The 15228-nt window shown below is 41.1% G+C and overlaps 1 protein-coding gene across 1 annotated transcript in view; it reads left to right on the top strand.

Moving 5' to 3' along the window:
• Positions 1-15228, top strand: part of Klhl14 (kelch like family member 14) — a 104084-nt gene that overhangs the window by 66691 nt on the left and 22165 nt on the right. The gene's annotated exons all lie outside the window — the stretch shown is intronic.

Below are 15228 nucleotides of genomic sequence, written 5' to 3'. Positions count from 1 at the left end.
AAAACAATTACCAAGTCTCTGAAATAGGAAGGTATCCGGGAGTTGGCAAAAAATATAGAACCCTGAACAGCTGGAGCTCCGACAGCCAAGGGAGTGGTATGCCATGTGGTCCACACAGGGTATTCTAAAACTTTAAAGTGTATGTCAGAGTTACGAGGAGTAAGGAATGTTGGGAATAGAATTGCTTGTCACCAACTGAGTTAAGTATACCAAAAAAGAAAAGAAAAGAAAAGAAATAAAATATTGAGAAATCAAATAGTCCAAACAGCAAATAGGATAATGAAATGAACAGAGAGTTCTCAAGAGACAGATAATAAACATATGTAAAACTGTCCAACTTCACTAGCCATCATAAAAATGCAAGTGAAATTATACTGAGCTTCCACTTCATGCCAGTTAGAATTCCAGTCATTAATAAACCAAATAACAACAAATGCCATAGGGATGTAGAGAAAGGGGAACTCACACAACACTGGGGACCCAGAGAAAAAGGAACCCTCACACATTGAGGATGCAGAGAGAAGAGAACCCTTACACACCGAGGGTGCAGAGAAAGGGAACCCTCACACATTGAGGATGCAGAGAGAAGAGAACCCTCACACATTGAGGATGCAGAGAGAAGGGAACCCTCACACATTGAGGATGCAGAGAGAGGAAAACCATCACACACCGAGAATGCAGAGAGAGGAAAACCATCACACACCGAGGATGCAGAGAGAAGGGAACCCTCACACATTGAGGATGCAGAAAGAGGAAAACCACCACACACAGAGGATGCAGAGAGAAGGCAGCCCTCACATGTTGCCGGTAGAAATGTAAATGAGTCCAGAACTATGGTAAGAAGCTTCCCCAAAAATTTAAGAATAAATCTACCATACTACGCAGATGTGACACTCCTGCATATTTACATGCGGGAGCCCTTGTCAGCACATCACAGAGAAACATGCACATCAATGTCTGCTGCAGCACTATGCACCAGAGGTAAATTAAGGAACCCACCTAAGGGGTCCGTCAGTACACAAGAAAATGCGGTTTATATACACATGGATTTTTTTAATCCTAAAGATGAGGACCAACTAGGGGGCTCAGGGGAGGAGGAAAGGAAGGTAATACAAGGGAAATGAAAAGGTATTAAACTCTAGTATGGAAACATGTGTGTGTAGCCCAGTACAATGTACAGTGAATGTATATAAATGAAAAGGGAAAAATAAGGACCATTCTGAGTACTTCATGAAGAATAAGACCAAACTGACACGAAAAGCAAGGAGAGCCAGAGAGGGCTACAGCCCACCTCAGGGAGAAGCATCAATGCAGAGGGCGGGGGCTGTGCTGACCTTTATGACAAAGAGGCATTTCAAACTTTCACCAGGACTTTCTCTCTGTCCAGGTCATTGTCAAGACATAGCCAGGACATAGGAAAGGAAGGGAAGGAAAGGGAAGGGAAGGGAAGGAAAGGAAAGGAAAGGAAAGGAAAGGAAAGGAAAGGAAAGGAAAGGAAAGGAAAGGAAAGGAAAGGAAAGGAAAGGAAAGGCAAGGCAAGGCAACTTCTCCCTTCATCACTGGCATGACCAACCCATGGAAGTGTCTGCTGGATAATGGCCCCATCCACAAAGCCATTGCTTACCATGTCTACTGCTGTGTATGTGGCTCTGGTTTTGGGTCCCAGGACATGAGACGCTCTAGCAATTGATAGAAAGGACAGCAGGAAAGAAGAAAGTTTTTTTTTTTCATTTTGTTATGTTTTTTAAACTAAAGCAATGGACCCAGGGAGGGCAGCTGAAGTAAGTAATGGCTGGGGACAGACTGAAGACGGCACATCGCTACCTAAGCCACGCACCAGTGACTTCTCTTTTCTCTAGATTTCTTTGACATGAAACCCCTGTGCCACTGTACTGCTGTATCCAAATGCTCTTGTGTATGTCTACGGCAGTGTTTCAAATAGAGAAGTAAGTTTCCCAAGGAAATAAAGGCTGTGGCGACATGACTCTGACAAATCTCACCGCATCAGGAACCTCTAAGACAACTCCCATGTCCTACGACAATCTTAGCCCACAGGAAGGTCCCGGGTACCATCACTCTTTTGAATATAGATAGATGTAAAGGCCACTTCTGCCCTAGCTCTGCTTTCACACTCCCACCACAGTCAGTTCCCACCACTCTCTTGCCTCCAGATCTCCCCCTCATGCCTGCCTCCCAAGTTCCAGGAAGCATAACACCTGACCCATAATTATCTGCTTCATCTTTGGATGGAGGATGGGAGAAGCATTCCCTTTTCTTCTTGAGGAAAAAAAAAGCAATGTCCCCCTTCACACAGCCACTCTCTTAAAGAAAGACTAACTCATTGTCTTTGATAGCATTGTATATATCAGCTTAATGCATACGGACGTGAATACACACACTCATACCACAGTGCCAGTCAAAACCAGTTTGGGGAACACTTCTAGAAAGACAGAGTTTGGTACACACCTTAAGAATGAGGGTTTCCACCTGTGTTCCAAGGCTGGAGAATTGCAAGGTATGTGCAGACCTTTACGACGATTCATAAACAAGTATCACTTAATATGCAATGGATATCTAGTTTTGCAGTAAAAACAATGGCAAACTGAGAACAGGGATTCCTCATAGTGCCTCTATATTACTGTCCTCTGATCTGTACACAGACATACAGATCATAGAAGAGTCTCAAGGCAGCTCTATGTCACCTACCACAGCCATGGCCAGCACCTGGAGCTCATGTGCCTTGTGTGGAAGAAGGTGTTGACTCAATATAAACTTGACCTCCTGGCCATGCTGCTCTGGTGTTCACATGCACATGTGCACACCATGAAATTGCCAACAGAGGACTGTGGAACCAATCCTTCTGGAGCCTTGAAGCAAAATGTCTTGAAAAATCAAATAAATGCAAAGTCACCAATAGCACACTGAATGAGAATAAAATGCAGGTGATGGGTAAACATAAAGGAATAAAAGTATTACAGTTTCCATGATGGTACCAACTACTTCGGGAAGAATACAGTGTCTCTTGACATGTCAAGAGAAGTGTGCAGAGGCCACGACTGTTGCATTGTTCCAGAAGAGAATTTGAGTAGGGGAGAAGAACCACTGTCTTCAAAGACAGCACAAAGTCCATCCTTTTAATTTGCTCCTTTCTCCAAACACATTTTCTCACCCCTCCATAAAGGTTAATATATTACCATAGCAGTAGAAAATTATGACTACAATATGATAATGTTTTAATGAATTTCACTTTAATCGAGAATTTTTTTAGAAGTGACCCAATTAAAATCAAAGTCACACATGATATAGCTTAGCCCAAGCTTGGTACATGGTAGGAGCACAATAAATTAATAGTTGTTGAAGCAGTGTTACCTTCCCTAATAATGACTTGTTCCTCTATCACTGTCTGGAATAATCTCTGCGACTTGGCTTAAAGCCACCTTCTCTTTGGACATTTCTTCACTTCTTCCCCTGCGCATATATGCATATATTACCCTGCTCTTAGCTTGTGTTCTCTGTCTGTCTCTCTGTGTCTCTCTGTCTCTGTTTCTCTGTCTCTGTCTGTCTCTCTGTCTATCTCTCTCTGTCTCTCTCTGTCTCTCTGTCTCTCTCTGTCTCTCTGTCTCTCTCTGTCTCTCTGTCTCTCTCTGTCTGTCTCTCTCTGTCTCTCTCTCTCTCTCTCTCTCTCTCTCTCTCTCTCTCTCTCTCTCTCTCTCTCCATGAGCTTTGAAGTACAGGAATGGTGTACACATTCAGAGCTCAGCACAATAATCAATAGTTAATAATACTTTTGAGTGTGATGAATGAATGAAGCACCATCTGCTACCTCATGGGTTTCCACATGAACCACTGGTGAACACTTTCCAGCACGGAGGCCCTGTGATCATCAGAGGATGTTATCACAAGCCCTGCTGTATAGACTGCTTCCTTCCCTTCCTCTTGCCTCAGGAAGAGAATTGAAACAGTCGTTTTTGCTCGCCTGTTGCCCTGTTATCTACAGTGAAAATACCTTATTCTCTTGATTTTTTTTGTCAAGCTCTGTAGCTTCAAACATTTAAACAATATGTTGCTACTTCATTCATGGAGATATTTTACTAATTGTATTTAAGTAGAGAAAATAAAGCTGCCATTTCTGACTCCTCCAGGAAGATGTGGCCAGCCAGCCAGTATTCTGGGGAAAACACAGGCATCCAAGCACTAAATTTTTCTTCAACATGTCTCTGAAAAATGTGGTGAGAGATGCACAGCAAAGCAAAAATAAGACTTATCTTTGAAAAGGATGTCTGTTTTCCTTCTCAGAGATTTGTTTTTACCCTCTAAATGTAAAAATAAAATGGTGGGGCTGAAGAGTTGGTTCAACAGTTAAGAGTACTTGCTGCTCTTACAGAGAACCCAGGTTTGTCCCCAGCACCCATGTGGTAGCTAACAACTGTCTGTAACTCCAGTTCTAGGGGATCTGATGCCCACCTCTGGCCTCTGTAGACATGCACATGATGCAGACACACATGCAGGCAAAACAACCATACACATAAAAAATAAATTATTAAACAAATATATATTTAAGTCATAACTAGCACAGCAAGATGTATCAAAGGTAAGACAGTTGAGGCTGTAATGATGTAACTAAAATTTGGGACCATATTAATGTAAGTGTTGTAACTAAAATAAAGATATGACTCCGAAAGCCAGTTTTGTTTAAATCCTTAACAAAATCCTACTTTAAATTGCTGGGGAATGTAGCTCAGTGATAGAGTGCTTGGTCCAAATGTATGAGACCCTAAGTTCAGTCCTCCGTAGTGACAAAAGAAAACAAGAAGCCCTATTTTCCTGTTTGAAGCTTCTTTAGTCTTGTGGTTGTTAGCACTTCCCCAAGATGAATAATCTGAGTGAAACCACAACAATAAGGATGTATTGAAAATCTCCAACCATAAGTAGGAGCCATGATAATTCTTGGAAAAAACCTATGACCAACCATTGAAGAATTTCAGGTCCTCCTTTGGTTAAAACAAACATTTGTGCTCCACAGGTATGTTTATCTTAGACATCACAAGATTCTGGTCAAAGACACATCTCACCTTTTTCTGTTCTTCTCTCCCTTCAAGTCATCTGAGATACATCACCTTTTCCCTTATTTTTAATTATGTGCATGTGTCAGTATGTGTGTGTGCACACTTGAGTACAGGTGCCAGTGGAGACCGATAGAGAGTGATAGGTCCCTTGGACCTGTAGTTACAAGTGGTCACAAGTCACTAGATACAGGTTCTGGGAACAGAACTCAGGCCTTTTGGAAGCTCAGCAAATATTCTTAACTGCTGAGCCATCTCTCCAATGCACATTTTGTATAATTTCCAAAGAAGTAAATCACACAGTCTTTCTTTATCACAAACATTCACTCATTCTTGCCGTTGGTATTTATTGATTCATTAATATTCTGAATATTTTGTCAAGTGTAGCAGCTAGAGGGATTCCAGAGGTTTATCCAGTACTGTGTCCCATGGTTCTATGCTAATTATGAAGTTACTAAGGTGACACAGTCTGGTTCCAAGGAGCCCAGAGATCCTTTGACAAGCAAAAGACAACTACATTTCATATCCTATATCATCATGTAGGAAATGTTACAGTAATGGCATGCATTTATGATGATACTCAGAGTATGGGAACCGTAAAACAATCCCTACAGTCAGGAAGATGCCTTTAGACATAACCTTAAACTGTGATAGAGAACAAAGCTCTCTTGGTTCTAATGTGCCCCTAAACCTAACACATGCTTTTGTCAGATTTATGCATCTTGAAGCCACTTAAATAAAACTGTAGTAAGTGAGATCCCCAAAATTGGAAATCTGAAAATCCCAATTTGCAAAACAAATTGGGGTTTAGAGAGAAGGTGTTGGCAAATGTCTGGCTAATTAGAGAACCTCCCAAGTGTTGGCTAGATTCAGGCCATGTAGATCTTCTAGAAGGCTGGTTTTCCAGACTGTCCACAGTAACTAAAGTACCTACAAATGTGCAAAATTCTTCCACTTATTTGTAGTGTCAAGGTGTAGCACAAGCTAAACATAACAGAATAAAGAAGTAGAAGAGCACGGCTGGGCTGTGAGTCAGTGTGGAAAGAGCTCCCTGTGCCAGCAAGAGTACCTGAGTTCAGATCCCAACACCCGTGTGAAAACCCAGATGTGGTGGTATCGGTGTGCAGCTGTAATCCTGGTGTTGGGAGGTAGAGATTGGAGGATGGAGGGTTTGCCAAGCCAGCTGGTCTAGTCAATCATGAGTGCCAGATTCTATGAGAGAGACCGTTCTTTAAAGAACAAAATTGACAGTGCTTGAGAACAAAGCCAACATCCACCTCTGATCTACACACATACACACACCCCACATACAACATTTAAAAATACATAAATAATTACATATTAATTACTCAACAATATGTATAAAATACCTGCTAAAGTATAACATTTTGCTGTGTATGCATTCTACTTCCCGAAACATTGGCCAAGTTGCTAGACCTTTTTGGAAAGATTGAAGAGTAAGATGAAAATAACTAGTAAATTTTAAAACATTTGTTTTTCAATTGTGTTTACCATAAAATGAAGAATTGAGGTTTTTTTTTTAAACCCTTCAAGATTTGATGACAAGGATTATTCATTCACTATTGTGAAAGTGAGGCATCCTCCTTTCAAGTTACATTTGTTTTCAACAGCATGTAATTGCTATTTGAATTTGCTTCAATGAGTAAATATTTTACAATACATATTTTAGCAATACTATGCTTCCAAATATCATTTATTTTTTTCCTGTTTAGATAACTCCCTAGGGAAAAAAGACACCTTAAAAACAAAAATTATGTATTTATATATAAAACAAAATGTATCAGGAAATCTAAACCAAATGGAAGAATGTGTAGAATACAAATGGATTTTAAATGTGTGACAATATTCTCGTTCTCTGCCTTAATAAATGAATAAAGATTTGAATTTTAACTAGATACCAAATGCTCACTGTCATCCAACTGGTCATGTGATGGAGTGCAGTGTGACAGGTTTGTCCACATGTGAAAGGCACTCATTTGTTGGCTTAAAAGTTTCATTTGAAGGAGTTCAACATCTAAATTCTCGTGTGTGTGTGTGTGTGTGTGTGTGTGTGTGTGTGTGTGTGTGCACTCAAGACCCTCAACATAATACTGTGTACACACAGTACACAATACAATAATAGCAGCAAGTATATGTATAGATAGATAGATACATATACACACATACATATATACATATATACATATACATATACATATACATATATATATATTTGTACGTACAATGTACATCACAACCAGCATGGAATGACTATGTTGTTTTATTCAGTGCACTAGAGCACTATATGACATCATATAAGAAAGCGAAGTAATATAAAAGCAGTTCCCAAGCCGGCATGGTGTAGTAACAGGAGAAGACACCGAGGCAAGGGGCTTGCAGATTCTCTCCTTCCGAGGTGGGGTCTCCTGCATCTTTCTTGGCCTCTTTGGACCTTATTCTCTTTCTGAAACACGCACAGTAGCATTGTAGTGATTTTCAAACTCAGCCAGTGTCAATTACCTTATTTTTAAAATAGAAAACACTATAGTCCTTCCCTTCATGGACCTCGCAGTTAGGAGGGAAATGAAAATGCTAGCAAAATATGGCAGTGAACAGGACTAAAAGTCTTGTGCTGCGTTTTGGTCTTTTGCCCCAGGTCCCTGGAAAGTTATGGTTCCCAGTTGTTCTGTCCCTTCATCTGTTCTAAGCAGTTATCAACACACACCCCTTCTCTGCATCCATGGTCATGTCTCCATCACCATTCAGCTGGGCCACGGAAGATTTTCCTTTTCTATTCTTTCTGACCAATGCTAACCAAGGTGGTGCTTTGGAACCTAAATGATGTCTCATCCTTCCCCTGACATTCCTCAAATGTCTTCCTATCCTACTTAGAACAAGATCCACAACGTTTTTCCTAACTCATCATGACCCCCGTGCCAGGCTTCAGCTGACTGCTGACATCATCCCTTCTCTTAGGCACTCCCTACCCATAGTTCTTTCTATTTCTCAGACCCATGAATCCCATCCTATGTCTGAACCTCTGTAACTCCCTTCCCTTGCATTTTGACAGGTAGCCTCTTCCGACTCTTTAAATTAAACTTTAAATATCACTCGCCTAGAAAGACCTTCATCTGCCCTGCTGGTCTTGACTGTCTCCATTAGTTTGTGTTCTTTCTCCCTGTGAGACAGGGATGACGAACCCTGAGAGCAGGGGTATTTGACCTTCACTCATTGCCATATTATCAGTAGGAAAGTATCTTCACATAAAGAATATTTAGTAAATGTTTTCTGAAGACATTAATAAACAGCCATCAGTAACGAGCAAAAGACGCAGGGAAGACAGGAACAGTGTTGTCCTCTGGCAGTGCCCTCCAGCATCCTGTGAGCTGCTCTGCATCTGTGTCCTAGACCTGGCCTCACATTCCACTGCACTGGTGTCCTATTGCTCTGTAGACATCTCCAGCCAGTGCCCCGAGGCCTCCTCACTTGCTATTCCTGCTACTGCTCCCTGCACAGTGTCTTCACTCACTACAATCCCTTCTCTTCCTGGAGGTCATCTAGTTGGTCGTTCAGAAAAAGGTCACCTTCCAGCCTCTGTCAGAACTCCCCACCTTCCTCATTCCCTCACCCCAGCCTTGATCTCCTGATCTTCACTGCGCTTAACTTTGGAGACGAAAAGCTTGTTTTATTGTGTGTGATGTGTGTTCTCCGAGGGGACATCTTCTGTTCCCAGGACTCCTAGCAAGTACAGCTCTGCCTGGTCTGGAGTAGACTCACGGCGTATGACAAGTGAATGGACATGCCTTTAGTACAAAAGGACAAAATGTTGAAGAGTGCATCTTAGGATGTTGCTTCTGTTTGTTAGAGCAGAAATGCCCCCAGACACAGGCCTGAGATTCAGCTACCGGAGAGATGGTGGCAGGAAGCTAGCAAGTTTAAAGACAGTTTGGGAAACTTCGTAAGACCCTGCCTAAAAACAAAAAGTAAGAACTAGAAATGGCTTGGACATAGCCTGATAGTAGAATGCTTGTCTAGCATGCACCCTGGCCTAAGCTCAATAACAAGTACCACTAAATAAACATACAAATAAATAAGCCTAATATGTGCAATCTTTCTGAAAGGAAAAGCCAAGGACACAGTTTCAGTAATGCCCTCCATGACAGAAAACCAGCTGGAGAGGGTTCAGGAACACATAGTTATTTAAAATGCATATATTTAATATATTCAATATAATATAGCATATTTAATGTAGTTATTTAAAATATATACACTAATAGACATAATTGTATTTACCATATGCATATATACATATAGGTATATATCATGTATTCATATGGTAAATAAAACTATATATATATATATATTAGTACATAATTGATTTTCTAAAAACTTAAAATATGCAATTTTGGACAGGTTTGTAGTCTTATTTATCTGAAGCCAAAAGGAAATTAAGGCCCCCATAACTGTTACATCTAAACAAACAAGCCTCCAATTCCCATTGAACTGGGAACCCCATATTCTCGGCTTGGCTCCGAGCAACCTCTCACGGGATGTTCACGAATGTTGTGAATTCTGAACAATGTCTGTGCTTCCCACTAGAAGGTGCCTGTTTTTTCTAGAGCTAGAACACTGGAGGAGACAGATTAATGTGCATTTCTAGGAGAATAAGGCATTCATAGACAGAAGCAAGCTCTCTAGACACTTGCTATAATACGAGAGGATTCCTGTGCCCCAGGTACTCCAGAATCTATATCCAAGCTTGAAACAGGCACTACTTGCTTAAAAATAGTCAAAACCATTGTCAGTAGACTCCACCTATCTTCCTGGGCTGGTATGTTTTGTTGTTGTTGTTGTTGTTTTGACTCCCTGAAGCAATTGTACTCAGTTTTAGTAGGCAAATTAATTGAATAGCCTCTTTTTGAATGAAGAAATACAGTGGCCAATAAACAGATTTTAAAAGGGTTCAACCTTTAGCCATCAGGGAAATGCGAGTCAGAATGAAATTGGGATTCTATCTTGCTCCAGTCAGAGTGACTGTCATCAAGCAGACAAGAAACAACAAATGTGAGGAGGGTGCTAGAAGTAAGGGCTGGGGGTGTGGGGAGGGATAATTATATATCACTGATAAGGATGTGACTTAGTCCAGCCACTATGAAGTCAATAGAGGGTCTTCATTGTGGTGATACTTAGTTTGTGCTCTAACAAATAAAGCTTGCCTGGAGATCAGAGGGTGGAGCTAGCCATTAGTTAACCATAGAGGTCTGTAAGTCTGTATAGAGAGGAGACAGGAAGTGATATGGCTGGAGAGAGAGGAATATAAGGCAGGTGGAGACAAGAGCTCAGCCCCTTTTCAGTCTGAGGAGGTGAGAGGTGACATTGGCTGTTCCTTACTTCTCTGATCTTTCAGCATTTACCCCTATATCATACTCCAGGTTTTTATTATTAAGACCAATTGGAATTTGTGCTACACTTCATTCATAAAATGTCCATAAGATCCAACTACTTACAGATATTCACCCTCAAATCATCAAAGGCAACATGGAACAGAGCCACCTGTACCAATCATACTTGCTGATGCAATGATAGCCAAGTCATGGAATCTCCTGGGCGCCCAACAGCAGACAATGGATAAAAAAATGTAGTGTATAGACACAGTGGAATCTTATTCATTCAAAAGGAACAGACTGTGTCACCTGCTGGAAAAAAAACACAGAAGTGGGGATCACTGTGTTAAGGGAAAGAGGCTAGACTCACAAAACAGTTGTTATGTGTTTTCTCCCAAATATGGAATACAGAGAGGGTAGGGAAGAATTGACATTAGAGTAAAAGGCAGGGTATTTAAGATATACAAATGGAAATGGGGGGAGAGGGAGATAGAAAATTAAAACAATACAGGGCACAATTAGGATCAAAATACACTATGCTCATGGATTAAACACCACAACGAAACCCTTTACTTTGTGCAGTTAATACATGCTAATAAAAAATGTTACTTTAAGAAAACCAGTCTCTTTAATATTTGTATGTATGGAAGATAATTTAAAGTAGCACTTGCATTTTAAAGTATGATGCAGTATAAAAATTATATATGAATTTCAGGGACACTATCATTGAACACTCAGGTACTCAGTAATTATTTTCTGGTTGGCTGAACACACCTATTGAAAGTCAGTAGAGTGAAATGCATAAGAGCGTGGACTGGGGTCCAGACATTCCCATGTTTTCAGTAGAGCTGTGGTATTCATTAGCTGAGTATGACCTTCAACAAGTGACTTAACCTTCCAAGGCCTCAGTATTTCTCCTAGAAATAAGGTGGTTGAGTCATGTCTGACCCACAGCTAAACATATCAAATGAAACATGTAAATAAATATAGGTAGAGACATTATCTGTTACTGTGTATTTTTACTATATATTGTAATATCATAAATCAGTCAACACATCTGATTTTTTTTTTGCCTAAATGGGAACAAATGAATAGCAAGTGCTAAACACACATATTTTCAGAGATATAATGGCAGTAAACACACAAACATAATTATGTATTCAATTTAACGTGTGGCGCATGGTCAGTGGTAAATGGTGGTTATTATCACAAAAAGCAACACATTACACAAAGAGGATCCAATACTCACTTCTCAACCAGGTACAGTTTTGTGCACAGCATCCTCAAGCATTTTATTGCAGTGGTCCAGGGGCGGGGGAAAGCCTGTGTGGCTGAGATTTATATGGCTTTAAAATCGTGGGAAAACAATTAACAGGTATAGGAGTTCATTGTAGCAGAGATCCCATGTGTAGCAACTGCTGACATCTGCTTTACATGTGATGATCAGTCATTTGCAGGGTCAATACTGTGACTAGCTCTCTCTGAGTTTACAAGTTCACGGTATCACCCTACTGCTTTCTACTTGTTTAATTTAAAATATTAAATATTAGCAAATGTTTTATTGAATTCCTCAGATCAGAATAGAACTTCAGGTGCTTGGCATGGGAAGAGGCGGGGGTGGGGGGGTGGGAATGGTATAAACTGCTTCAGATTTAGAGACCCATTGAAGTGCTCCCTCAGGTGACCAGAGCATTTTCTTCTGTGATTTTTCTGGCTTCTACCCCATTTTTCCTTCTAGCACGACTCGTTTGTGTGAGATAAAGTTGAGACTCCTCGAGAAGGGCCTTATAAACATGTGTTATTCGATTTTAAATCTGATTTGAAAGTGCCTCTCTCCTGCTCCCTCAGAGTAAAGTGACCTTTTTAAATGGAGGGAAGTGGCTTCAGATGACAGGCTTGATAAATGCGGTCGTGTTCACTCAATAAAATAAGGCCCAGTGCATTTGAGGATAAATCAGTGGAATGTACAGCCCCACCTGTCTGTCTCCATCATTCATTTCCACTGTCACTTTCACAGTGCCTGATGGATCACAGTTGCTGTAAAATTAGACAGCCTTTAATCTCATTTCATCCTGATTAGCTCCTCTGCCCCTTTTCCCTCTAACTCACTGACTGACACGCTAAAAACTCAGGGCGGGCTGTGCACGAACACGGAGGGCCAACCTCCTCCACCACCTGCTTGTGCACACACACAGGTGTCCACCGCTGGAGAAGGCTGGGAAGGAGAAGGGGTGGCCTTGGGGTGACTTAAAAGAGAATGGGTGTGCGGGGTGCAGTGGGAGGCTGGCTCTTGTTCCTTGCCCTACCTACTCTTGCTTTTCTTCCGGTTTAATCGGAAGTCAAAGGAATTAGAACTGTTTCAAAATTCAAACATGGATCAAATATTTGATTTGTAATAAATTTGAGAGCATTTTACATTCAGTGATAATCTCAAAGAGTCGTTTGTGTCTATTTATAGCCTTCCGTTTCACAGCGAGAATTCAGAAAGGATAATAATTCAAGAATGTGAATACTGAAATGCCCAACCAAGAAATCTAATATGCAAGATTGTCAAACAAAAATAAAAACATGTGGAGAAAAAAAGAAGACCATCACAAACCCATTCCATCAGGACTTGAAGGAACTCCCTTGCCCTGATTTTGAGGAGTTAGCTTAAAGCTATAGCTTCATTTGTTGGCACAAAGCAGAACAATGGGGGTAATCAAATGAGAAAGAGGCTTAAGAACAAATCGTGTATTATTTCCTTCACTAATTTTTGCCTGAATGGGAACAAATACAGAGCAGGAGCAAACACAAGTGTGGGTACATTTTCAGAGCTTTTGTCTTATTATGAGGCTGGCCTATGGTTAAAGAGAAGAAAATACTAATTTTTCATTTTTGAAAAAAAAAAAAGAATTGGACACCGAGCTAATCAAAACGTTAAAGTAAAGCATATGAGGCATGGTGGCCGACCATGGAGTGAGTTAACTGAGCTGCTGGCTTCTACTTTTCTGCACAGTGTCACAGTACGCAACTAGATGCATGTGATGGCAGCTAATACTGTGTAAATCCACACAGGTCAGAGGGCATTATGTCAAGCTGCGACAGTCAGCACATGATGGGGTACCCCAGGGTAGCCCAGTCTCCTTTCTGGTAGGCTGCGAAAGGTTTCCTCATTATCGAAACTGCAACAGTTTCATTTATTTGACTTTAAAATACAGCTTCAAAACATAATCAAACTTAGTTGCTCAGTGAACCTAATAGGTAGCCCTACACCAAGGAATTCGGAGTCATGGCTCAACAAGATCTACCAGTCAAGAGCATCCTCCAAAGATTAAAGAGAGGATTGGGGGGGTCTAAGGACGTTCTTAAGATGATAACGTCCCTGATGGAACTCATAGACAGCACAAGCCACTTCAGACCCCTTTTCTTCAACCCCTAAATCAGGCATATACATACAAATTCTTTTTCTCTCGTGGCTAATAACTTCAGAAGACATTCATATTCACAGTAAATATTAATTAACTAGTGAATCAGAATTCCTACAACCTCTGGGTAGTTTAGTTAGAGACTTAACAGATGCACTTATGGAACTATTTCCTGAGTTCTCATTCTCAAAGCCATGCCTGGTCCTTACTGTTTTTATTTCTATACATTAGCCAGTAGAAGTCATCTCTGAGAGAGCTAGGAGATAATTAAGGCAAAATGACATGAAAGATGTATGTATAGCCCTCGAAATAAGTCAGGTATAAGATAGGTTTTCTCTCTCTCTCTCTCTCTCTCTCTCTCTCTCTCTCTCTCTCTCTCTCTCTCTCTCCCTCTCTCTCTCTCCACATTGGCAAAGAAGCTCAGAGTAAGAATTGGCTGGGATTCATATTGATTTCCCACTGCACTGGTTTCTCAAGTGCTCTGTTGATCCGTGTCAAGCAATAAGTTCCCTGCCTGAACAGGCACTTCACCTCCCCATTTGTCCTCACCTAGATTTAAGGTGCCCATATGATGAGCTGAACAAGGACATCATTTTTCCTCCTGGTGTCACTGGGCCCAAACCACCGCATGTCCTATGATAACTAATGCCGCATACATCCACAATCACCCTATGATATTATCCCAGCAGAGACCAATACTACACAACACCCTGCTTGGTACGGCATGACTTTCCAAAGGAGATGCAAATGACAGAGAAACCTGGCTCTGGGGGGTTTATGAATAACACCCCTCTTCACAGCCTCTGCAGCTAGGTGCCGGGGAAAAAACGAGAGTGGAGGAAAACGGATATGCACGACGCTCCTGACAGTTCTCATCTTTGTTACAGAAGAGCTCTGATGCAGATAGATGGAAAATGTGTGATTGTGCTGCTAACGACATTGTACAGGAAATTAAGCGTATACATTTGGAGGAGGCATTAAATCAGCAGGACCTTAATTTAAAAACTTAAAACTGTATGGAAATTCAGCCTGCTCAATGCTGTGGAGTAGAAAGCCACCCAGCACCCTGGTCTGTTTGGGGAAAGATTGCCAGCAAATGGTTCCGCATTATTCAGAGTTACTTCTTTCAGGAAGTAGCTGCCAGCCCTGACCATTTGGGAGTGTCAGTCATTGCCATAGAAACCTATCCCCCATCGGGCCGATGAGGAGAGCTCAAGGATGGAAAGCCGCATGCAGGTTGTTCTTGACTAATCTGTGGAATAACATTATGTAAAATTAATCAAAAGAGGTTGGGCTTGAAACTGCTGGGAGCACACCACTGAGCCAGAATGTGTGTGGCTCACAGGAGTGGTGGGTAGCCATGCTGTTGCCTGT

This window comes from Peromyscus eremicus, chromosome 19 (assembly GCF_949786415.1).
Source record: "Peromyscus eremicus chromosome 19, PerEre_H2_v1, whole genome shotgun sequence".
In the NCBI taxonomy this organism is placed as follows: Eukaryota; Metazoa; Chordata; class Mammalia; order Rodentia; family Cricetidae; genus Peromyscus; species Peromyscus eremicus.
Note: the sequence above shows the minus strand (reverse complement) of the source record. Positions and strands in the feature narration are given on the sequence as shown.